We start from the raw sequence: 24,288 nt of genomic DNA, 5'->3' as shown, positions 1-24,288 counted from the left end.
GAGCCCTTGACTTAAATGGGCCTTATCCCCATGTAAGTGGGGCTAGGCTTGAAGTCTAGATGTAGACTGCAACAGAGTGGTGTAACATTTCTGCTTAGGGCGAAATTTTAGTTAATTGTAGAGAAATCAACACCATTATGTTCATTGTATTTACCTCCCATTGTATTTATGTTCCATTACAATATCCTTCATCTGTAGTGGTGCTTCTGTCATCCCTCTCCAACTTTCTGTGTTCAGCACTAAAAGAAGAATGTGAAAAGGAAAAAAAAAATGTGTAGGAGAGGTTTACAAAAATGATTCATGTATTAAAATAATGAACTATTAGTTAAAAAGATAAATGGCCCAAATGATGTTCGTGTAATGTCATCCTTACAATAGCCATCACAGCTGAATTGGTAATGTGCTATTTTTTAAATGCTTCTGTAGTAACACAATAAATTACAGCAAAATATTATTGCAATGGATTAAGTGATTAAATTATAGCCTAGCCATTTATTTTACTCTGAATATCATATTTTTCTTCTTGGTTGGACTGGAACCCATTTGTACAGCCCCTTATTTGGCACTTCAACTTCAAAGTAATCAATATTGACTTTTTCAGTAATATATTAGTTTAACATTTATTTACTTGTTTTGCATACACTACAAATGCTAATGTGCTGTATAAATAAGCCATATATTTTTTCCCCAGCTTCAAGAAATGTTATTAGGATAATTATCTCTCGTCATTCCTCATACTGGAATAATAATGTTTCACTGCAGGCATCATCCTTTAGAAACCAAACAAGGAACTTTAAAAAGAAGGAAAGATTTTATAGGGCAGAGAGAGAATGAAGTTTTGCAATCAAATATGGCCTTAATCCATAGAAAGTTAACTAAGTCTAAGCATGAGCAATGAACAAATGCATTTTCTTCTCCTTCTTACCAAGACTCCATATTCCTTTTCTCTCTCTGTTACCTCCGCTGTATACAAATTTAAATTGTAAATTTGGGGTTCAGGGGCTCATCCTCTTGTGCTTTGCACATTGATGGCAGTCATCATTATAAATATTGGGGCTGTACATTGAATTCGGAATGAATCAGGCTGACTCAGGGATATCCTGACTTTGGCTTAGTTGTCTGAAGATGACCCTGGATCACCCTGAGTTGGCTCAGGCCATCTGGAGCAGTCTGGGTGTGACAGGGATTAGAACATTGGGTAGAAAGACTCCAGAGACTGGCTGCCTCCATGGTGTTTTCTCCATATTGAGGAAGAAGCATCCAGCAGAACTAAACCTTCAGCTACCGGTCAGGAGGTGGGGGAGACACAGCATCTCCTTTTTCCCCCTTTCAACCCTATGTTTCATTGGTGGATTTTTTAAAAAAAGTTTGCTAAATATTAGCCCTATCTCCTCAATTGATTTGGGGCTGGATATAGGGTCCCTGGTCCCCACCTTGGCCTGGATTGTGGTCAGGAGGTTCTGCACAGTTCTAATAAACGTCATCATGGGACAAATTAGGACCAACCAATCTTAAATTTCATTTATTCCAGTAGATGATCCCCACCCCCCTTGAATTGGGATGTAAATTGTCATGTTTGTACTTCCAATTAGTGCTCTGTGTGATCTAAATGTGGGCATGCAGGTCTTGCACATACTTCTTGAATGGACACTGGGATGCACACTTGAATGTGAACTTCCTGCTGGAATGAATGGGGAAACCTTTGTGTACATGGCATATCAAAGTCTCCAGGATCCTTGAGAAATTACTGGGTTAGGTGTACTTCCACTTGGGGGTGGGTATTCTGGCCAAGGGGAATATTGGTGACATCTTAAATGCTTCTTAAAAATGACCAAAGTTCATTAGAAGTTCAAATACTGAACCACTTCAAATGTTGTGTGTGTGTCATTGCACACACACACACACACACACACAATGCTTTCAGACATGGTGTAAAAAATATGGATACATTTAGGAAGTTTATTTATTTTTTAATGTTTTGCCAGAAAAAAGCATACTGTTTGAAAAATAGAAGATGTAATGTGAGCCAGTGTAGAATATTTTGAATTTGAGCTTGACAGGAGACTTGGAAATGAGACCCTGTCAGCATATAACACCTCTGCTCAGAGATCTGCAATGGATACTGATTTGTTACCAGGCCAAATTCAAGGTATTTTTCTTGGTAGATCAAGCCCCAGTTGACTTGCAGCATTGTCTTGCCCCATATGTGGCCACTAGACCACTTAGATCTGTGGAACTGGCCCTGTTACATGTACCACATAGAATTCATTCTACAGTTGTAAGAAATTGATCTTTGGATTGCCTTGTCTATTGACATCAGGCAAGTGCCTTCACTGTACACTTTTTGGTGCCTGCTTAACACATTTTTGTTTAGGCAAGCCTACCTAAACAGGTAGGAGCTGACATGCTTTAATATATTTTTTACTGTTAATTTTTATCATCTTTAATTGTTTTCCATTGTTTTAAGAACTGTTTTTTATTGATAATCTTAATATTTCTTTTACCATAATCAATCAAACAATCAAATATGATTTCCATTTCAGGTGGATGAAGTAGTTTACTGCCAGTCAATTCCTAATGATCTGTATCAACAAACAGACCATACCAAAATTTAAAGCAGGGTTGGAGAAACCTTTGATCTTTCAGAGGTTGCTGGCCTGCAACTCCCATGAGCTCCAGTCAGCATGGTCCATGACCAGGGGTGAAGGAGACTGGAATCCAACAATATATGGAGTGCAGCAGGCTTGCCAGCCCCAGTGTAAAGGTAGGGTTGCCACCTTGGACATCAGTGCATACACACACACGCATATACATATACATAGGTAAAGGTAAAGGTACCCCTGCCCGTACGGGCCAGTCTTGACAGACTCTAGGGTTGTGCGCCCATCTCACTCAAGAGGCCGGGGGCCAGCGCTGTCTGAAGACACTTCCGGGTCACGTGGCCAGCGTGACATTGCTGCTCTGGCGAGCCAGAGCCACACACGGAAACACCGTTTACCTTCCCGCTAGTAAGCGGTCCCTATTTATCTACTCGCACCCGGGGGTGCTTTCGAACTGCTAGGTTGGCAGGCGCTGGGACCGAACAACGGGAGCGCACCCCACCACAGGGATTCGAACCGCCGACCTTGCGATCGGCAAGCCCTAGGCGCTGAGGCTTTTACCCACAGCGCCACCTGTATACATATACATACACACACACATATGCTGCATAGTGGTTGGTAAGCCTGGATAAGGGTAAAGGTAAAGGGATCCCTGACCGTTAGGTCCAGTCGCAGACGACTCTGGGGTTGCGGCGCTCATCTCACTTTACTCGCCAAAGGAGCCGGCGTACAGCTTCCGGGTCATGTGGCCAGCATGACTAAGCTGCTTCTGGCGAACCAGAGCAGCGCACGGAAACACCGTTTACCCTCCCACCAGAGCACTACCTATTTATCTACTTGGACTTTTGATGTGCTTTCAAACTGCTAGGTGGACAGGAGCAGGGACCGAGCAACGGGAGCTCACCCTGTTGCAGGGATTCTGTCAGGGAACTGCCATCAGTGCCGGAGGGAGAGAGCAAAAGCCAGAGGGATTCCAGAGAGCGTCCAGGGATTGGGAGAAGCAGCCCATCTTCTGGGGAAGAGAATCAGCGTAGCTCCAGTGGAGAAGGGGGGCACATGGGGGAAGCGGCGAGGCGGTCCCATGACTCCTTGCCGGGGACCAGCGGGGAGAGTAGAGGTCCTCCGTTGCCTACGCCCTCCTTGCGCAGAAGGCTTTCGCGCAGAGAGAGTAGGAGAAGACTAGGCGTCAAAGAGCTTATTTGCTGGAAGAAGTTTAAGAAATGCCCACTGACGGATTCTGCCAGCAATTGAGTCAGCCACGGGTGAGTGGCTGTCCGGACAGAAAGGGTTCACTTAGGCAACCCAGCCAGGTGTTTGCACCCAGCCGGGGAGATAAGCACCGGCTTACGCACGAGCAACCCCTAGAACCATTACAGATTCGAACCGCCAACCTTCTGATCGGCAAGCTCTAGGCTCAGTGGATTAACCCACAGTGCCACCCACGCCCTGGATATATACATGTAAATACATACTAAACATAGTTCAGTCAGATGGGAATTTGGAAATCCCACTGATTTCAATGAAATTGTTAAATCTCTCATATCCAGAACAAAGTGCTGGATTGTGCTTATTATAATGCATCAGGCCAATATACAAGGCCCTAAACATTATTCTCAAAAAAATTAAGCTGCATGATACATATAACACCTATAATTTAATTCCGGGAAACTCGCAAAAAGAAAGCCCTCACCCTCGAAAAGCTTGTAACAAGAGTTCAGTAATTTATGTACACAGCCAATCCAATTACCATATGTCAAATCCCCATTTATTACTTAATTGTTATGTAAGCAGCGTTTTGACATCCCCATATTTTAAATAAGCATTCTCATAAATCAAGACAAGCCATTTTGGAACTAGTCCTGAAGCTGTAATTCTGCAAGATGTAAACTTCAGCTCCTAAGTTCACTTTTTCTCTTTCTCCCTACTTCTGTTGCTTCAATTACATTTTGTTGGTGGTGGTTTTATGTTGTTGTTTTTTTAAAAAAAACACAAACAAGAAAGAAAGAAAGAAAGAAAGAAAGAAAGAAAGAAAGAAAGAATTTTTTCTTTATTGGATGGAACTGAGCAAAAGCTGAAGAGCTGGCAATGTTGGCTTCACCCACTGAGCACCCAAAAACAATTCAGGCACGGGTCACAAGGCTCTTTCACTTCCATATGCAGACCTGGCACCAAATTTGGCCAGATCAGGCACTGGCCAAGAACCCTAGTACTCAGAAGCCCTGGTACTCATTGGCTCAACCTTCCATCTACCTGTCTGTTGCTGTGCCAGCATGGTAGTATGAAGATAGTTCTTCTCTTAGGATATGGATTAGCTTGTAGAAATTCTCTGATTAGCAAAAATCAGTTAACTGGTACTAATATTAATTGTTCCTTTTCAACATTTTACAGCAGGGCTGGGGAATCTCTGAATGCACTACAATTCCTATTAGCTTAGACCACTGAACACTGACCATGCTGGTCAGATGCTGATGGGAGTTGGAGGCCAACATCTGGAGGGCAGAGGATCCCCAACAATTCCAGAAACCATAGCCTTATAGAAGCCAGTGTTTCTCAAGCTGAACGACTTCACACGATTGTGATGAGGATAAAATGAAATCTTAGAAGCACTTCAGAGGATAGGAAGATAGAGATGCCACTGTCTGGGCTCTTGGTTCTTCCATATAATTCATGGTGGTTCCTTCTCAGTGCTTATACAATATTTTTGAATGAAATGATACAATAAGTCTCTGCTAGCGATTAGAAAGAAGCTCTGTGTTTAAATCAAGATGTGAGAGAACGTCACTTGACATAACCTGACTGCCATTCTTTAAGTTACATAAAACACAAGTCCTCCAAGTTCTTTTGTCTGCAAGATAAAATAATTTTTTTGAAAGAAGAAGTTGGGCTGGAGGGTAGGGAAAGAACCTTCAAGGATATAGACTAACCTGAAAGGAATGTCATCTTCCTGTCATATTCATTCACAATCTTTTGTCAATAATTTGAATTTTTCTTCTGTTGTGTCTCTCGGCTGATTTCTTTTAAGAAAATGCTTTTCCCCTCCTGCCTGATGTTTGAGTTTAAAAAAACAAACGAATCCCAAACATTGTGACTTTTGAAAGAAGTATAATTATTTAGAGTGTGGAATTTTGAAGGCAAGAAAGGCTTTGAATTTTATGGGTTGAAGTTATGCGGAACGTATCTCATGACGCTCACATTGCAAAAGCAGCTTTTTAATCTGTCAGAAAAAAATGTATTTGGTTTATCTTCCTATCACCTTAGAGAGATTGATTCTTTTCTGGCCTATTTGAACACCTTGCTCACTGCAGCCACTCACCGTGATAGGCTTCAGTATTTTTAGATGGATCTTCATTTGATCTTGTTTAGTTTGCATGATCCTACACTTGGATCTCTGCACATTTACAACTTTTTTAAACTGTATATAAAAGGCATATTCCAGTCTTTCTGTGGACTCTGATACACAGAGTTCCACAGGGGACGATAGTGCCAAGCTCTTTAATGTAGCTCATCCTCTCTGTGAACACTAAGATTTTGTTATACTGAAGTAGACTTTGCTCCTAAATAGCCACACACATTTTAGACCAGCCTTTCCTAACTTGGTGCTCTCCAGGTGTTTTGGATTGCAACTCCCATCAGTTGTCCATAACATCTAAAGAACATCAGTTTGGTAAAGTGTGACATGCATAGTTTCAAAGAGAGCAAAAGAACTAGGGGTGATATAATCTAAATGGGCAAGTGAATCAGTTCAGAATTGGCTCCAAGGACTAGTGGCAGATAGTTCAGGCCAGGAGAAAATGTGGCCCTCTGGATATTGCATGACCAGGCGGCCTCAGCCCCAGCCCCCAGGGATCATAAGGAAGGAATACAGACTCTGACATTATATGGAATTAAAGTTTGGCCACAACTTTATTAAACTTCTGAATGTAGGAAGACCTTGGCTTAGGCCTCGGGCATGTATCCCCCCCCCAGCCCCCCAGCTGGGGGAAACTGTGGTTCATCAGGGTAAATGGGATATAAGGGTGATCTGTGAGACGTGTGTGTGGCAGGCAGCCAAGCCCAAATCCCCCCACACAGTGTATGGCCAGTGACACCCATATATATAACCCCTTTAAAAGGGTAACCCTGGAATCGCCGCCGCAGGGGGGTGAGTCACCACTTCACACACACACCCTATATAGGGAAGAAAGGACTAAAGGATTCCACTCAAGGCCAAACAGCCAAAGTTGTGATGAATTGTTACAGGGAAGACAAAACCTACCAATGTAGGAAAATTTCTTCCTGGTCCTTCAACAGCAACCAGTCAAAGACCATAGCAGCGCCTGCTAAACGGGAAGAAAAAGGTTAACCTGCAAATAAGAAACATTAAACAAAGGGAGGGGAGGGAGGGTGAATCTCCAGAGCTCACTGCCTGGCTACTGGACATATTTTAATTTTTTTATGTATTATATTTTATATATATATATTTGCCTGGGTATTGTTGGCTCCACCCCTTATTTATAAATGGGGCTGGCCCCACCTCCCAGCAAGAAACTTGATTACTGAGGCTGGGCATGAACCTCAAAAAATTAACACTGAGAGGCAAGCCAGCCCCTGTTTGCCAGTAAGATCCCTGGGAACTGTAGCACCACACGCGATCCCGCAAAGGGCACCCACAATGTAAAGTGTGAATGCTCATTGTTGAACTACTACTCCCAACTCCCTTGACCATTAGCCATGCTGACTGGGGCTGACAGAAGCTGAAGTCTAGTGACACCTCAGAGGTGACATGTTTCTCATCTCTGGCTTAGGCCAGGACAGGAAGGGGGGTGTCATGTTCCAGAGGCAGCAGTATAGAAGAAGGGATTGACCAGATGCTGAGCTGTACAAGGCCTTTTTTATTATTAGAAAACTTGCTCAGACTTGAGGAACAATTTCTAAGGTTGGTCTACGGATTGGCCTTTGATGCAAGATGCCATATAACCATTGTGCATTTCTTTACATCCTGCCATCCCTCCAAGGAACTCAAGATGGTGTAAACAGTTCTTCCCCTGCCCTGTGCCTTGGGCAGATGGAAGTTGCAGTTCCGCACTTGGAGGTAGTGGAAGCCCATTGAAACAAAAAATGTATTTCCCCCTTTTTAATGAAACAGGTACAGAAGAGAACTCTGAAAGACTGAGCCCAGGGTTCCTTCAGTGACATGCTTATTTTGGGCCAGGGCTTTTTTTCAGCTGTGACTCACAGGAATTCAGTTCTGACACCTCTCAGGTGGGCACTATTGCCATTATATAAAAACCAGGAAGGTATTCAGTTCCGGCACCTCTATTTCTAGAAAAATAGCACTGATCCAGACAATCAACATTATCACAGTTCAAGGAAACATTCCAGCCAGAAAAAGAACACCCAAGAATCATAGAGAATCACAGAATTGTAGAGTTAGAAGGAACCCTGAGGATCATCTAGTTCAACCCCCTGTAATGCAGGAATATGCAGACCCTCCAAGTGTCCCTATTTTCCAGGGACAGTCCCAGATTTACAGAAGCTGTCTCAGTTTCTAATTTGACCCCAGAATGTCCCGCTTTCCCTTAGAACGTCCCTATTTTCATTGGAGAAATATTGGAAGGAATGGAGTTATGACAGTAGCCTGGGGAGGGGTGTAGCCGATTGAGAGTCCCAAGTCTTCAGGGCCACATTTGGGTCCTGGGCCTGAGGTTCTACACCCTTGTCCTATGCATTTGTTTTGTAAAGAATGAAAACTGAGCAAAAATAGGCCCCATTCAGTTCAATTTGTTATTTGCTATAAAATGAATGCACAGTTCTGTTGAACACATTTGTGAGCTGGGCCGTTGATCAACCTGACTTCATAGATGCTTCTCTGCTGCAACACACATTTTCATTTTATTTGGGGAATGGAAGTTGTGAAAAACAACAGCAACAACAATATCACCAGCAGCTGCACAGACTGTAAAACTTGAATAAGGGAGAGGGATGGCAAGATGACAGGTTCTGAGTTCCATCTCCTTGCATTTGACTCCCAGCTCGTGCTTCCTTGCTGTTCGGTAGGCTGCGGTGCTCTTCAGGTTTAGTTACCCAGGTGAAAGCTGAAGCGCTTATCCTCAATAGATTTGATGCACTAGAAATTGCTATGAACTGAAGGACGAAGACAACAGCTTGCCTCTGGGTTTGAATGAAAAAAGAACAAATATAGTTATCACTTGGCTTGTACATGTCACTACCACCACAAAGCATGAGGTCAGTTATATTTTAAAATCTGACACCTGTTTCCTTTTTGCCACTTGAACCATATATCTCCGATCTGCCTGTTTTAAATTTTCTGCCTTTCTAATCCAGCAGCAGACTGCTTGTAGCGAGCATTCTAGCAAGATTGTTCTTACCATTTTGAATTTTACAAAGGCATTTGATCAAATATCACACAATGGCAACAGTTTTATGACACCCCCAAAGCCCCAGAAAGTGGCGTGCTTCTGGATGGATTTGATAGCTTCTGGTATGCTGATGCTCCTGTTATTTACCTAAAGTAATTCCATGTTGTCGGGATTTCTAAATCGGCAGTAGAATACAAAGAGGTTATAAACTGAATATATTCCCAAGTCCCTGGCATTATGGTTTTTTTCCCTCCTCTCCTAATGAGTAAATGTTTCCCTTTGGGAATGAGCTTTGGCAAAGAAAAACAGCTAATTTTCTTCAAAGCACTTAGTGAAACAAACTCATCCCCTCTTGTTTTTTCTTCTGTTGTATTATGCACTGGGATATCAACTCTCTTTTCTCTCTCATAGAACCCAAAGTTTAACTAACTAAGAGTGCAACCCACTCCCCTACAAAGTCATGCTGTGAAGAGAACCACATGGATCATAACTGCCGCAGTTACTCATGCATGTGAGATGAAGATTGACACTAAAAGTTGTCTTTCCTTGTTATCTATTCCCACCCCTACAAGTCCATCTGACCTATTCTGGGTCCTAGGGGGAAATGAAAGGCTCTGAATGAGTATATTCCAAAATTCACAGCTGGCCAATTCTAGGACCGGAATCCTGTTAGGATAAATACAACATTAGGAGTATAGAGGTGGGGAATGATTTAGCTCATATCTAATGACACTTTCTAAAGCAATATAAAAACAGGAAGACTTTTAAATCTTTCAAAAGATTTAAACTTCTGACAATTTTGCAGATAGGGAATGTGTAGAAAAATGCACATGTGATTATGCTAAATGCTGAAGATACTTCATTCAGGGTCATTCAACAGAGATGACTAAGAGCTCCAAAACTGAGTGAAGGGCTAGTAAAATGGCAAAAGTGATCCAATGTAAGTAGAGTGGTACCTTGGGTTAAGTACCTGAAGCACCACTTTAGCTAATGGGGCCTCCTGCTGCCATCGCGCTGCCAAAGCACGATTTCTGTTCTCACCCTGAAGCAAAGTTCTTAACCCAAGGTAATATTTCTGGGTTAGCGGAGTCTGTAACCTGAAGCGGATGTAACCTGAAATGGATGTAACCCGAGATACCACTGTAAATGTAAAGTGATACACTTTGGGGCAAAAAAAATCTAAATTTCACATTTAAGCTCATGGGATCCAAACTGGCAGTAGATGACCAGGGATAAGACCTTGGGGTGACCCACTGTGAGGCAGTTGTGGGGGGAAAGGCAATTTCCATGCAAGGGATCACTAGGTAAGGTATTGAAAATAAAACTGCTGAAATCATCACACTTTTATACAACTCTGTGGTGCAACCATATTTGGAATATTGTATACACTTCTGGTCACCTCATACAGGATATTGTAGAATTCAGGAAAGGACAACCAAGATTCTCAAGGGGGTTGAGCAACTCTTCTATGAGGAAAGGTTTCAGTATTTGGGACATTTTAATCTAGAGAAAAGGAAGATAAGAGGGGACAAAACAGAAGTTTATAAAATTATGCATAGCATGGAGAAAGTGGATAGATGTCTTCTTCTTCCACTCTTGTAACACCAGAACTCGTGGACAAGCTATGAAACTGAACATTGGAAGATTCAGTACAGATGGAAGAAAAATCTTCATGTACTGTAGAACAGGCTTCCTCAAACTCAGCCCTCCAGATGTTTTTGGCCTACAACTCCCACGATCCCTAGCTAGCAGGACCAGTGGTCAGGGATGATGGGAATTGTAGTCCCAAAACATCTGGAGGGCTGAGTTTGAGGAAGCCTGCTGTAGAACATAGTGAAACCATGGGACTTGCTCCCACAAGAGAGCGTGATGGCCACCCAAATATGTTTTAATATTAAACAACATAGTTATGCAATTATGCAATGAAAAAGCAAGTAAGTGAATGATTTGGGCTGGAGGAAAAGATAATTCCTTTTCCCCCCAAATTTTCTTTTGGCTGTCTGCAACTGCAAAAAGAAGGGAACAGGACACACATACACACTTTGACCTAACATGGAAATGTAACTGGGGAAAAAGTACAGATACGTACTGGGTTTTTGAGATTCATTCCAGTGCACAAATTGCCAGCATGGAACCTCAAAGTCAGGGGAATAATCCTATAGAAGTGGATTCTATGGGAATCTTTTTAAAATATTGATGGTAAGGAAGGGTGTAACTTAAAATGTCCCTTGCATTGCCCTGAAGCACCCATGGTTTTTCATAATTTCTCCCAGATTTTGCTAAATCTTTGCACATGGGTGTAAGTCTGGATCAGCTTTGTTCAAATTGATGCCTTCCATAAATTTTGGGCTACAACACTCACCTTTTCCAGCCAGCAATGATAGAGACCAGGCTGGTAAAGCATAAGATGTAATTCTCTTAGACAATTACAGAAAAATAAGCTTTTCACCACTTTCTGCAGGCTGCTCCAGAGTGACGCTATGTCTGGGGGAATTGGGGGGCTGGGCATGAAGCAAGGCCAGCAACCAATAAGAATTCTGCTTCTGCTGCTACCATCAATGATGTCCATCATTATTTCTTTAAATATTTTTTCTCCCCCTTCCAAATTGCCTTCTAGGTTCAGGCCTCAATTTCAGGCTTAAGTATCTCGTGTGATAATTCTCTCTTCCATGCTGCCTAGTATTTAGACAACTCTCATGTAATGCTTCAGAATGTTATTTGAAAGCACAGCTCATTGAAGTGCATCATCACTACATTCCTTAAGGAATCTCTCTCCCCCCCCCCTCCATGTCAAAAACCAACTGTAGCAGAAGCAGACAAATTTACTGGTGGGCGAGATCTGGGTGTACAGTAAGCTTCAGCAGGGTGAGAGAAAGACATCACAGAAGATTCGACTAGATGTCGGGAAGGGTGCTTAAAAAACACACACACACCAGAAACCTGCTGTCATTTCCCGGACAGCAGCCATGAATTTCAGGCATGTGTCACATTTTCAGTGCTGTCAGCTTGAGCATTAGGGCTGAAGGATAAAATGAGAGGTCACATGCTCCTCCATTGGGCTATAATTCACAACAGGATGCTGATTAAGGGACAGAGATGTTTGTAAAATACAGTGCAAACTTGGCGAATAAATCCAAGCCTCCCTGACAGGCCTATCTGTTATGATGCCTGCATCATAGATAACTTATGTCTTCAGGCACATGCTGGAAATGTTGGTGCCATATTGCTCAGAATGTAGGAAGCCAGGAGTCAGTATTGCCTAGATGGAACTGGTTGGCCAGGAGTCCAGAAACATCCTCTGAGAATTACAAGAACAAAAACCTGTGAAAGCAAGATCTCTCCTCCCCACTGAGGGCAAGATGGTTGGGGACAAGGGAGTCTGCTTCACCAGGAACACCAGGAGGTAAAATGGTGGGCTGCTCTGCCTTTTATCTCTCTTCTTCCCAGGCCAAGATGATTCTTAGGTAGTTATGCAGACCCTCCAAGTGTCCCTATTTTCCAGGGACAGTCCTGGATTTACAGAACCTGTCCCAGTTTCTGATTTGATCCCAGAATGTCCCGCTTTCCCATAGGATGTCCCTATTTTCACCAGAGAAATGTTGGAGGGTATGGTAGGGCATCCCTATTTTTATCGGAGAAATGTTGGAAGGTATGGTGTTATGCGCTCCCCAAGCCAAGGAGACAAGTAACTATACAACCTCTATACAACAATGTTTTATTATGTTTTTATATATGTTGGAAGCCACCCAGAGTGGCTGGGGCAACCCAGTCAGATGGGCAGGGTATAAATAACACCACCACCACCATCATTATTATTGAATAGGACGTCCCTATTTTCATTGGAAAAAATATTGGAGGGTATGAGCTATGTGGTAGGAGTTAGTGAGAAAAGTCAGTAGGCTATTTCTCTATGTTTCTTAATAGTTTCCCTGTCCATTCCACTGCCTCCTATGTTCTAGACTCCATTGCTTCAAACACAGCACATCAGTCCTTATCATCAGCATACAGATCTTCATCATCTGAAGTGGAGATCTTGCCATTTCTTATCATTGTTTTATTATGTCTTTATGATGCCTGAAAAGTGCTATGTTACTCTTATTTATTTATTTTTAAATGTTTGCTCCTTTTAGGCCTAATTACACCCTATCCCAACATTGAAAACCAAACTAACAACTACTAAAAGTCCCACAGAATAAAAATATTTTCACTACCTGCCTAGAAGGGTCAGTCTGCTCCCCTCCCATATGGTAGAAATTCCATAACTAAAGTGCAGTCACAGAAAAGGCTCTGATCTGCATTCTCAGCAACCCAACCTCTTTTACTTGTCAGTCATGCAGTGAAGCTTCAGAAGATGATTCCACCCTGGGATGGCAGGCTGTTATGGAAGGAGGCAAACTTTCCAACATCCTAGGCCTATGCCACAGGTAGCCAATGTGGTGTCCTCCAGATGTTACTGAACCACAACCCCTATCATCTCTGACCATTGGCCATGGTCATTGGCTTTTATGGAAATTGTAGTTCACCAACACCTAGAGGGCATAGCACAGGCTATCCATGCAAATAGCCATTTATTTAAAACCTTAAATGAATCCCAGCAATTACAAATCTTGCCCATTCTGAAGCCAATATTAGACATCATAATATGCACATGGCAGCAAACAAACAAACAAATGAAAAGTTACAGATAGGTAGCTGTGTTGGTCTGCTGTAGTTGAAACAAACAATTTTTTTTTACTTCCAGTAGCACCTTAGAGACCAACTAAGTTTGTTACTGGTACGAGCTTTCGTGTGCATGCACACTTCTTCTGATACACTGAAACAGAAGTCACCAGACCAGAAAATAACAGAACACCACTAGTAATCACATACAGCTCCCAAGTTAAAACAGTTCAACACAGAGATCTATAACCTCTCCTAGACAATGACAGTTCTCTTTCTCAAGCTCTGGGAGGAAGACCTTTCATTGCCTACAGACAGCCACCCAATCTTAAACAACTCCTCACCCACAATAATACAACAACCAAACTTAACATGGACACTGGTACCGGAGCCTGCAATAAACCTGGATGCCAACTTTGCTGCCACATACACCCGGACAACACCATTACTGGCCCCAACAACATCAAACATATCATCTCAGGACTATTTAATTGTTCATCTTCTAACATTCTGTATGCCATCAAATGTCAACAGTGCCCTTCAGCCCTCTATATTGCACAAACAGGCCAAACCCTAGGCCAAAGGATAAACGAACATGAATCTGATATCAGGAATCATAAGACAGAGAAACCAGTAGGAGAACACGTCAATCTCCCAGGACGTTCTATACAAGATCTCAAAGTAACTGTCTTCTTACAAACGAATTTCAGAAAGAGACTGGAAAGAGAAGTTGCTGAATTGCAACTTATTACCAAACTTAAAACCATGGAGAGACCTGGTCTGAATAGAGACATTGGATTCTTATCTCATTATACACGATAAAGCTATTTTTAGCCATCTCACCCCTTGATTTTTCCTGTAAGACCAATTGCAGTCGTTAACAGTCGTCAACAAGTTTACCACACCTATCAGCCAATCACCCATTCTCACCACCCTTCTGAGTAATACCCCTCCTCACCCTCTCACTATATACAGTGGGTGGAGGTCTGTTCTTAACCTGAAACTGTTCTTAACCTGAAGCACCACTTAAGCTAATGGGGCCTCCCGCTGCCGCCGCGCCGCTGCCACACAATTTCTGTTCTCATCCTGAAGTAAAGTTCTTAACCCGAGGTACTATTTCTGAGTTAGCGGCGTCTGTAACTTGAAGCGTTACAGAGGTACCATTGTATAAGGGTCTGGTGACTTCTGTCTCTGTGTATCTGAAGAAGTGTGCATGCACACAAAAGCTCATACCAATAACAAACTTAGTTAGTCTCTAAGGTACTACTGGAAGGATTTAAAAAAAAATTGTTTAAACAAATGAAAAGACAATGAAATGCCTAGTCCCCACCTTTCGTAATGGAAACTAGACGGTATAGATGCCCAATTTCTTCCCTGTGGATTATATTGCTGCCTAATTTGAAAGGGACCGATATGCAGTGGGCTGAAGGGCCCCCATCAGATTAGTAAAGTAGTGCCATAGATGATGACCGACCCGAGGCATTTAGTTGTCTGAGGCAAAGGGCAGGATGGCACCCATTCTCATTCTTTGTAGAGCAGCTAACTTCAGCACTGGTCCTGGGAGAGCATCCTCCAATGCACCTGTCAAGATAGTAGTTTAGCAGGTGCATAATATGAATGGGGCACAAAACTCTTCTCTCCAATTGGCTGCTGCCTGAGTCAATCACTTTATTCTACCCAATGGTAGAGCCAACCCTGTTGGAAACTGTCATAGGATAGCCACTGCTGCAGATGTTCCCTAGAGCTTTCTTCCTGCTGAGCAGTTTCTCCACAAACAAGAATGGAACAACATGTGGAATACCATGATGTCATATCTTCTGTATGTTTGCTTCTCACAGTATGCCTCTGCCTCGCAATTAATTTGGAAAGACTATCCTGGGAGTGTCGTAGGTTCCCAAATTAAAAACACATTGCTATACTGTGCTAATCTCAGTGGTGCTACATGCTAATATGACTGACAGATTTATGAGCAAAGGGCTTATTAAAATGTTGAGGAGATGGGAAGACTGATTGTTTAGTGGCTTTGTAAATCAAGCGGCTTTAGGCAACTGGGGGTGCTTTTCATTTTACCCACTACTTGCCATCTTCTTTTAATCCGGGTGGCAGCAAGGGGGGGAGTCCTATTTATTTAGAACAAGTTTGGTTCTTTCTCATGGACCTATCTCATAAATCAGATAACTCTGAGCAGTTTTATTAATAAGCATTTGCATTTTTCTCCATTATGAATACTTAAAGGCTCCCGCTGACAATTTTATCAAGTTTGGGGAGCTATGAGACCAAGCACAGAAGAATTTGAGAAGGTATGCAAGTTTCTGGAACTCTTAAGAGCTAAAAAACTTGAGATTGAAGATCAGTATCTTGGGAACTCAATGCTTCATGCTATGGAACTTGTGAAGAGAGTCAGAATAATCAGACTACATGTTGAATTTTGTTTTCTATTTTATTTTTGCTTTAATTATGGGGATTTCTGTCATGTGTTTGTTATTTATGATGTGTAGCCTTGGTTTTTTCCTTCTTAAAACATTACTGAACTTTATATTATATTTTAAAAACACCCACATATCAATTCCATTCTCCACTTGAGAGGCACTTCCAGACTATGAAATCTTTCGGTTTTGCGAGATCTTCAAACCAGCCATTTTCCCGCAGCACCGAAAAATCTATGCTTAAGTCCAAATGAATTTCATAATCTTAAATGTAATTTTCTAAAAGCATACTGTAAAAGGTATCATAGAGTTTAGAGCTTAAACTGGCGTGAAGTTTAGACCTAACAATTACTCTACATACCCAGGCCTCAGAAACATCCTCAGTTATGAAAAGAGAACTTACTGTATTTTTCACTCTATAAGACACACTTTTCCCCCTCCAAAAATTAAGGGGAAATGTTTGTGCATTTTATGGAGTGAATGCAGGCTCCTTGTCTTCAGCGATAGCAACGCGAAGCCTCCGATGCACAGAGGGCGTGCTCCCTCTACGCTCCGGAGGCTTTGCGTTGCTTTCGCTGAAGCCTGGAGAGCGAGAGGGGTCCGTGCGCACGGACCCCTCTCACTCTCCAGGCTTCAGGGATAGCCACCTGAAGCCTCCGGAGCGCAGCGGGAGCTTGGGTTGCTTTCGCTGAAGCCAGGAGAGCAAGACTCTCCTGGCTTCAGCGAAAGGAACCTGAAGCCTGAAGCCTCCTGAGAGTAGCTGGAGCTCCCGCTGCGCTCCAGAGGCTTCGGGTTCCCTTCACTGAAGCCTCTTTTGATTGTAGCCTTACCCTGGACTGTCCCTGACAAGTGTAGTAGTTCCACACAACATTGTTTTGTTTGGACCAGGCTGAGAAGCTGTGTTCTTAAGGTAATGCCGATGAATCTATGGGCCTCCATATTTCACTAGACTGCAGCTTTCAAAAGAACTAGCCAGTAAAGTTGTTAGTCAGAAATGATATGTGCTGTAGCTGAGCAACATCTGGAAGGTCACATGTTCCCCACCCATGCCAGAAGGAAACCATATTCTTTGAGAAAGTCATTTTTTCTATGCTCCACTGAAGCATATGAAGTGCACAAAGCTTCTGGTCACATTATTTAATGTCCACTTCGAAAGAGGTCCTCTCAGAAATGAGAATTCAGAAGAGCAAAGTTCTTGGTGGATTCTGTTTTAAAACCTTTGGCCATTATCATTTCTGCTGACTGAAGACTGATTGGAAAATTAGATGCTTGTGCAAGTACTTCACCCTTAATGATGTATGCATTATGTAAAGTGATGCACCACTTTTTCGTTTCCGAAAACATACCAAGAAATGGAATGCTTCCCTCCATATTTTATTCCAATTTAGGTTTGTCTGCTTAATCCCTCCCCCCCCCACCATCCACTGTGGGCTGTGTCAATCATTTCCCTGCACCCTCATTTTGACATGAACTCAGAACTTGCATATGTATACGGTCTGGTGGAGCCGATGCTTTTTGAAACTTACTATACAGTGAGATTGCAAAACTTTGCTTTCAGAGGCTGTAATCCACCAGGATGTTGAATATGCATGTGATGCCCCCACACACATCAGGAGTTTTCTGGCTCTTTGGGGGCTCTGGGGACCTCAAGGGGGTTCAATAAGTGCTTTGGGAGTTTCAGCAGGAGGAAAGAGAAAATGTTGATGAAAACTCTCATGTGCAAGCAGATCTGGAGCATAGGCATCCATGGACAATGGCCAGGAATGTTCAAACAGCATTGCAAAGTGTGCTCTGTCTTGGGGATTTAAATGGAGGAAATTGCAGAACCAAACAAATGATTAAAAGGTCTGTTGGCACTCGTATAAAGTTAATTGTTCCATCTCCTAGCTTCTTGGCCATTGGAAACTTAATTCCTAGTGGGCGTGTTCATTACGATTGTTAAAAGAAGCACATCCTTATACCCACAAGTTTGCACTCAATGTAGAATCAAAAGTTTTCTTCATAGGTGGGAAACATCTCTATCTATGAGTTTTCTGGTGCATGGAAGTAAATCTCTTGTTAATGCCAACATTTTCAGAGCTTGCGATGCTGGACACCCCCTGGAATAAGTGGGTTGATCTTGACTTTTTGATGCCAGCTGCTAGTCAGATAAAAGTCTGCAAGTCCTAAGTGACAGGGGCAGTGCTAAAGGGTAACAGCAGGGCTGGGAAAGAAGCAGCACATGACTTTTTGATTCTGCTCATTTATTTAGCATTCTGAATTTAGATTACGAAGAGGCTTTTGATACATTATCCATTACAAAAAGACACCAGAGAGATAGAAGGGGAGGGCGAATTAAAACATATTTGCTGCCCTAGGCATGCTTTAGTTTATTATTCTGTTCAGGTTGCTTCATTCATCTGTTTGTATCTAAAGGTTTAATAACAAGTCAGAAAGAACTCTAGGAGAAGGGCAGAAGGGAGGGGGTAGGGGTGTTGTTCAACTTTTTTTGTAGCTTAGAACGTTTCACAGCAAAGTGATAATTCAGTAGTTATTCTTCACTGATTCTCTTAGCCAAGTATTATTTTGGTTCATGGTCTGCCCTGTGTGCCAGGTTTTCAGAGAAATGGCCACTTGCAATGGGATATCAATGTTAGAACCTGCAAGTATTTGACAGTCAACCTGATATGGCAGTTTGTGTGTCAGATGAGGACATGAAGAGCCTGGGGTGCTGTTCAGTTGCTCACTGGGAGACCTCAGCCCTGTTGCTATTTCTCAGGCTAACCTACCGTACAGAGCTGTTATCAGGATAAAATGGGGAAATGGAGTACTTAAGTTCTTTGGAGAATGGATGGAATAAAAATACTGTAAAAACCAGTTCTTTATATCTGACAAAGGGCCCCGAAACTAATGGTTGAATGAGTTTAAAAACAGATTATACTTTCAGGGTTTGAGTTGCAATAGGGAGTTAGGTTGGATCTTTGGCCGTATGATGAAATTTCATGGTTTTTTTCTATGCAGCAACAACTTAATAATTTAGGACTTTTTTACACATGAAAATACCATCCTTAATTACCCAATCCATTATGCCTTTCAGTCAAATGGGTAAATGGTCTCAGCTGAAAAGTGTTGCATTTGAGTGACGTTGGAAAAACAAAGAAAGACTGGTTCCCCATCTCTGCAAAATATAAAAACCTTTTGTTTACCAGGTCTGTTTTCATCATTAGGCAAAACATACAGATTTCTTGGTAGGTGGAAAACTGGAATAAAGAGGAACCCAGAAACTGTTTAATGAGCAGAGACTGAGATTAATTTCAGGTGGTAGGATATGTAACACAACAGCCACTCGGTAACGTTCAATAGAAGCCAAACTTGGTAGCTCTGCCTAGCAAGTCCATAAACAAAGCACCGTCTTCATCTGAGATAAGACCCTGTTTCTCCAGTTTAGGATCTTGCTGCCAAATGGCTACATTTTATATTTTCCAAGCCACATGGAAATTAAAGGTGTCTGCCCGCACTGACAAATCCCAAATCAGTGCCATAGCAATACCTTTATTAGACCAACCAAAATGTCACAAAACTGTGTGACATATTCATCAGCCTAAAAGTGAGTTGTAACAGGTGTAGTGCTTGTCCACACTTCTGTTTGTCCCATGCCTAGAAAGCATGGATCCAAGAGGTTTTCTGATTGGTTCTCTGTTTACTCCACTGCTTTCCCTGGGAAAACCCTTTGCTCCTTACTTCTGAATTGGAGCAAATGTTAATCTGCAGAAAACCCAAGTGATGTTAGCTCTGATTGAACAGTAAAGAGTGGGTTTCCAGGTTGGGTGGGGGAGGAGAAGCAATGGAGCAAACAGAAAACCAAGCCTTCAAACTCATTTAGTGGTACAGGCAACTCCCCATCTGCACAGCAGTTGCATTCTGTGTCCTAGAGAATGTGCATCTGCCCTACCTGCCCCATTCTGCCCTTACCCTGCCCTTCCGGGGTCAAAAGTAGCGGTTACATGTGCCTTGAGCTTGTGCAAAATGGGAGTTCCCTGTATACTTGCTCTGCTGGTGAAATTATGGGTACAACCATGGCCACCTTTACTTTTTGTATGGGGTAAGCAGTGCATCTCCCTCCTTTGGAGTGTGAGTTGTGTTAGCCTGATTCTCCTAATTTCATACATAGCAGCTGCCATTTAACCAGTGTGGCAGACAAACAAGTTACTGGAATCATCATTTAGCTGACACCTGAGGCTTCCACCAGTCTCATTCTGTTCGGTCTGCCAAAATAATGCCAAATTGCTCTGAATCCTCGCTGTTCAGCCCCTCCCACGTGAATCTCACAACAGACAAAACAAACAGAAAGAAGACACATTTCACTGACACCAAAGGGCACAGAGTCTCACTTTGCTTGCTTCAATCTGCTTAAATTATCATACGATGAAAATGCATTTGGAGGGGGCGGATAGTAGCCTTTCCTGTGTCAGAGCGATGACAGACACACATAGCTGTGAGGAATGGTTTTCTTCCCCATGACATTAGGCAAAATTGAGGGGAAATATGGTGTTGTTTACAGTTTGGTTTGTTTTTCTTCCTACACTGCCTCTCATTTTTTTGTTGCTGGAGACAAAGGTGACTTGCAAATCTAACAAGTTCATTATTTTATTTTTTGCCTTAGCACTTAAAAGTTCATTCCCTGAATAACAAGAAATCTGCTGGGGTGGAACCCCAAAAGCATGTCATGTTAGCTTTCGAGTTAAGTTGGTTAGTTTGTTTGTTTATGGCATTTATATTCCACCTTTTTTCTTCAAGGATCTTAAAGTGGTATACATATCCCTCCCCCATCTCATTAAATCCTCACAGCAACTCTGTGAGGCTGAGAGGCAGTGAATCACCTAAAGTTGCCAAGTTTGTTCAGTGTAAAAGGTAAAGGTACCCCTGCCCGTACGGGCCAGTCGTGTCCGACTCTAGGGTTGTGCGCCCATCTCACTTAAGAGGCCGGGGGCCAGCGCTGTCCGAAGACACTTCCAGGTCATGTGGCCAGCGTGACGAAGCTGCTCTGGCGAGCCAGCACCAGCGCAGCACACGGAAACACCATTTACCTTCCCGCTATAAAGCGGTACCTATTTATCTACTTGCACTTAAGGGTGCTTTCGAACTGCTAGGTGGGCAGGAGCTGGGACCGAACGATGGGAGCTCACCCCGCCGCGGGGATTCGAACCGCCGACCATACGATCAGCAAACCGTAGGCACCAAGGTTTTACCCACAGTGCCACCCGCGTCCCTTTGTTCAGTGTACTGGTGGACAAAACACTACAGAGCTTGGGACTGGGGCCAGCGGCAGAGCAAGCTGATCTGGCACCTGAGATGGCACGCATGCCCTGTGCCCAGGGACAGGGCTGGCCGCCTGCAGGGGCAGGGCCAGCCACTGGCAGGGCGGGGTCACCTGGGGCAGGACGCTCTGTGGGGCCTCCAAGGAGTCTGTCTGCCTCCTCCCACTCAGCTGCGCTACAGCTGAGGGGGAGGCAGCGGTCAGACCATTTGGGCAAGACATTGGCAAGAAATGAATAGATAATGTTCTGCAATGCGGGAAGTGCTTGGACATTTCCAGGCTCATGCAGCGCCTTCTTTCTACAACAGACTGTTGTAAACAAAAATCTGCCCTTTTATCCCTTATGGGGTATCCAAGAGCCCATATAGAGCCCTTACATAGGTTCCCTGTTGGTAGGAGAAATAACAGAGGCCAACTAGAGAATATTGAGAAGCAAAGCAGCTAGTAAGCCTGATCTTTATTGATCTGTTGCAACAGGGTGCTCCCCTCACCTGCAGGGAAGGAGGAAGAACCCAGAACAATGGCGCACAAGGCCTTATATGGGCTTTTGAAATTGCCACCCTGTAGATCAAGACCACCCCCAGAAACATCATATATACATCACAGAAAAGGCGGTCTAAAACAGAAATTTGAATGTTGTTTTTCTCCTGTCGTTGTTTATCTCCTGTCTGGCAGGTTACTTGATTGGATACCCTGCTTACTTGATTGGATTGCCTGGGGAGCCTGGCCAGTCTTTTGTAATGATAAATACTTAGTTCCTGGGCCATGTCACAGGCTCACACCCTATTCAAACACAGACATACCCTTAAGACAGGATTTGTGAAGGAAAAGGCAATGGGGAGGCTTTTCCATTTTCCTTTGACCTTGCAGAGAAAACATTTGGTCAGTTTGGGAATCAAAATGGTTTCAGGTCGGTCTTCCTGTGTTGATCTATGTACGTGCTTGTTTGGTACACTTATGAACATTACCATATATATAAGACCTGAAAATTCCTATCACAAGACTAGTAGGGCCTATCACAAATCTGAAGGTTTTTTTTTGGGGGGGGGGGGGTGGCTTGTGGAGAGTGACTCAGGCTTTGAAAACTTTGGATCCAGAATTCATTTACAGAATCCAGATTTTGCCTTGGAAACTAAAGCTCAAAGCACCTATTACTCATGTGTAGGGCAATGCGCATTGAACCCCTTGAAATTTTTCCCAAAGCTCTCATAGAGCCCACAAAGTGTAGTTTTGAACTAGGACCTGGGAGACCACGGTTCAAATCCCTATTCGGCCATGAAGTAACCAAGGTGACCATGAGCCAGTCATAGGCTCTCAGCCTATCCTCACAGTGTTGTTGTCAAGATAATATGGCGAGGCAGAGAACCATAAATGCTAGCTTAAGCTCATTGGGATAGAAGGAAGAATATAAATGTAAGTAAGTAAATAAAAGAAAGAAAAGAGCAAGCTTCAGCTCGCCTCTACAGCAGACTTATGGAAAGGTGTACTACCTTAAAAGCTGCATGTTTGAACTTGCCCTGTGATGCTTTTTCCTCAGTAATGTTTGTTTGTTTACTTGTTTGTTTATCTGAACACATTTTAATTGCCTGAAATATGCTGTTGTTTTGCTACCTGGGAAATTTCCTATTCAAAAAAGGCTTGCTGCAGGGAATAGTGAGGCATCAAGATTTTCACAGCCGAACGCAAGCCAGCAGTATAACATATTAACCAGATAAACTGTAGTAGTTTACAGCAAACTGTATAAATATTCTGAGTAGTAAGGCAATAACCCTTTGTAAAAAAAAAAACCTACCCCACCCCCCAAAAACCAAAAAACCCTGAGGAATCTGAAGTCTGATTTTATTAGAACTCACGGGGGGGGGGGGCGGTTCCTCCCGCCTCCTTGGAATTTCTCTCTAAAGTGTAATGTGGGATGCCTGAAGGGTTTCTACTGAATATTAAAGATACAGAAAGAATACAGGAAATCCAGGGTGGGAGAAAAAACCATATTTAAAAGCATAATTCTTGAATGGTGGGTGTGTGCAGGTTGTCCAGGTTTACCGTGGACAGTCCTCTATATAAAGGAGTCCTCCAACTGACAGGCTGTCTGGTTAAAGTCCAGTTAAAGACAAAGGGCCATAAGATGAGAGAGCAGGGGCCCTGGAGTTGTTCATCAGCAGTCAGGGAAATGCATCACAGTAATGCAAACCTGCCTAATTCACACTTCCCAGAGCAACTGGCAAACCCTAAATGCAGGTGAAAATTCACATCCACTAAAATGCATATGTTTATGAAAACAACATGCAAAATGCATTATATGAAGGAAAATGGCTTGCAAGTTAGGCAGACTTGCACACAATAATGTGTATGTCAGAAGAAGTGCATGTTTAAATGCTGTTGAATTTTCATGAGGACTTTTTTAAAAAAAATTGCAGTCCGATATGGAAGTTGAACTTAAGTTGAAGAAGAAGAAGAAGAAGAAGAAGAAGAAGAAGAAGAAGAAGAAGAACAACAACAACAACAACAACAACAACAACAACATTGGCAAGTTCATTCATCCCTACAATAGACTAGTCTAGAAGTGATCAAATACATTCAAAAGTCATAGGCTACAAATAGTCTAACTGTGAGCACAAGGTGCTCACATGAGTTTTTAAGGACCAAACAACTTAAGGTTGTTGTTGTTGTTGTTGTTGTTGTTTAGTCGTTTAGTCGTGTCCGACTCTTCATGACCCCATGGACCAGAGCACGCCAGGCATTCCTGTCTTCCACTGCCTCCCGCAGTTTGGTCAGACTCATGTTTGTAGCTTCGAGAACACTGTCCAACCATCTCGTCCTCTGTCGTCCCCGTCTCCTTGTGCCCTCCATCTTTCCCAACATCAGGGTCTTTTCCAGGGAGTCTTCTCTTCTCATGAGGTGGCCAAAGTATTGGAGCCTCAGCTTCATGATCTGTCCTTCCAGCGAGCACT

This window comes from Podarcis tiliguerta (genome assembly GCF_965153285.1).
Source record: "Podarcis tiliguerta genome assembly, chromosome: Z".
Taxonomy (NCBI): Eukaryota; Metazoa; Chordata; class Lepidosauria; order Squamata; family Lacertidae; genus Podarcis; species Podarcis tiliguerta.
This window is presented reverse-complemented; position numbering follows the sequence as displayed.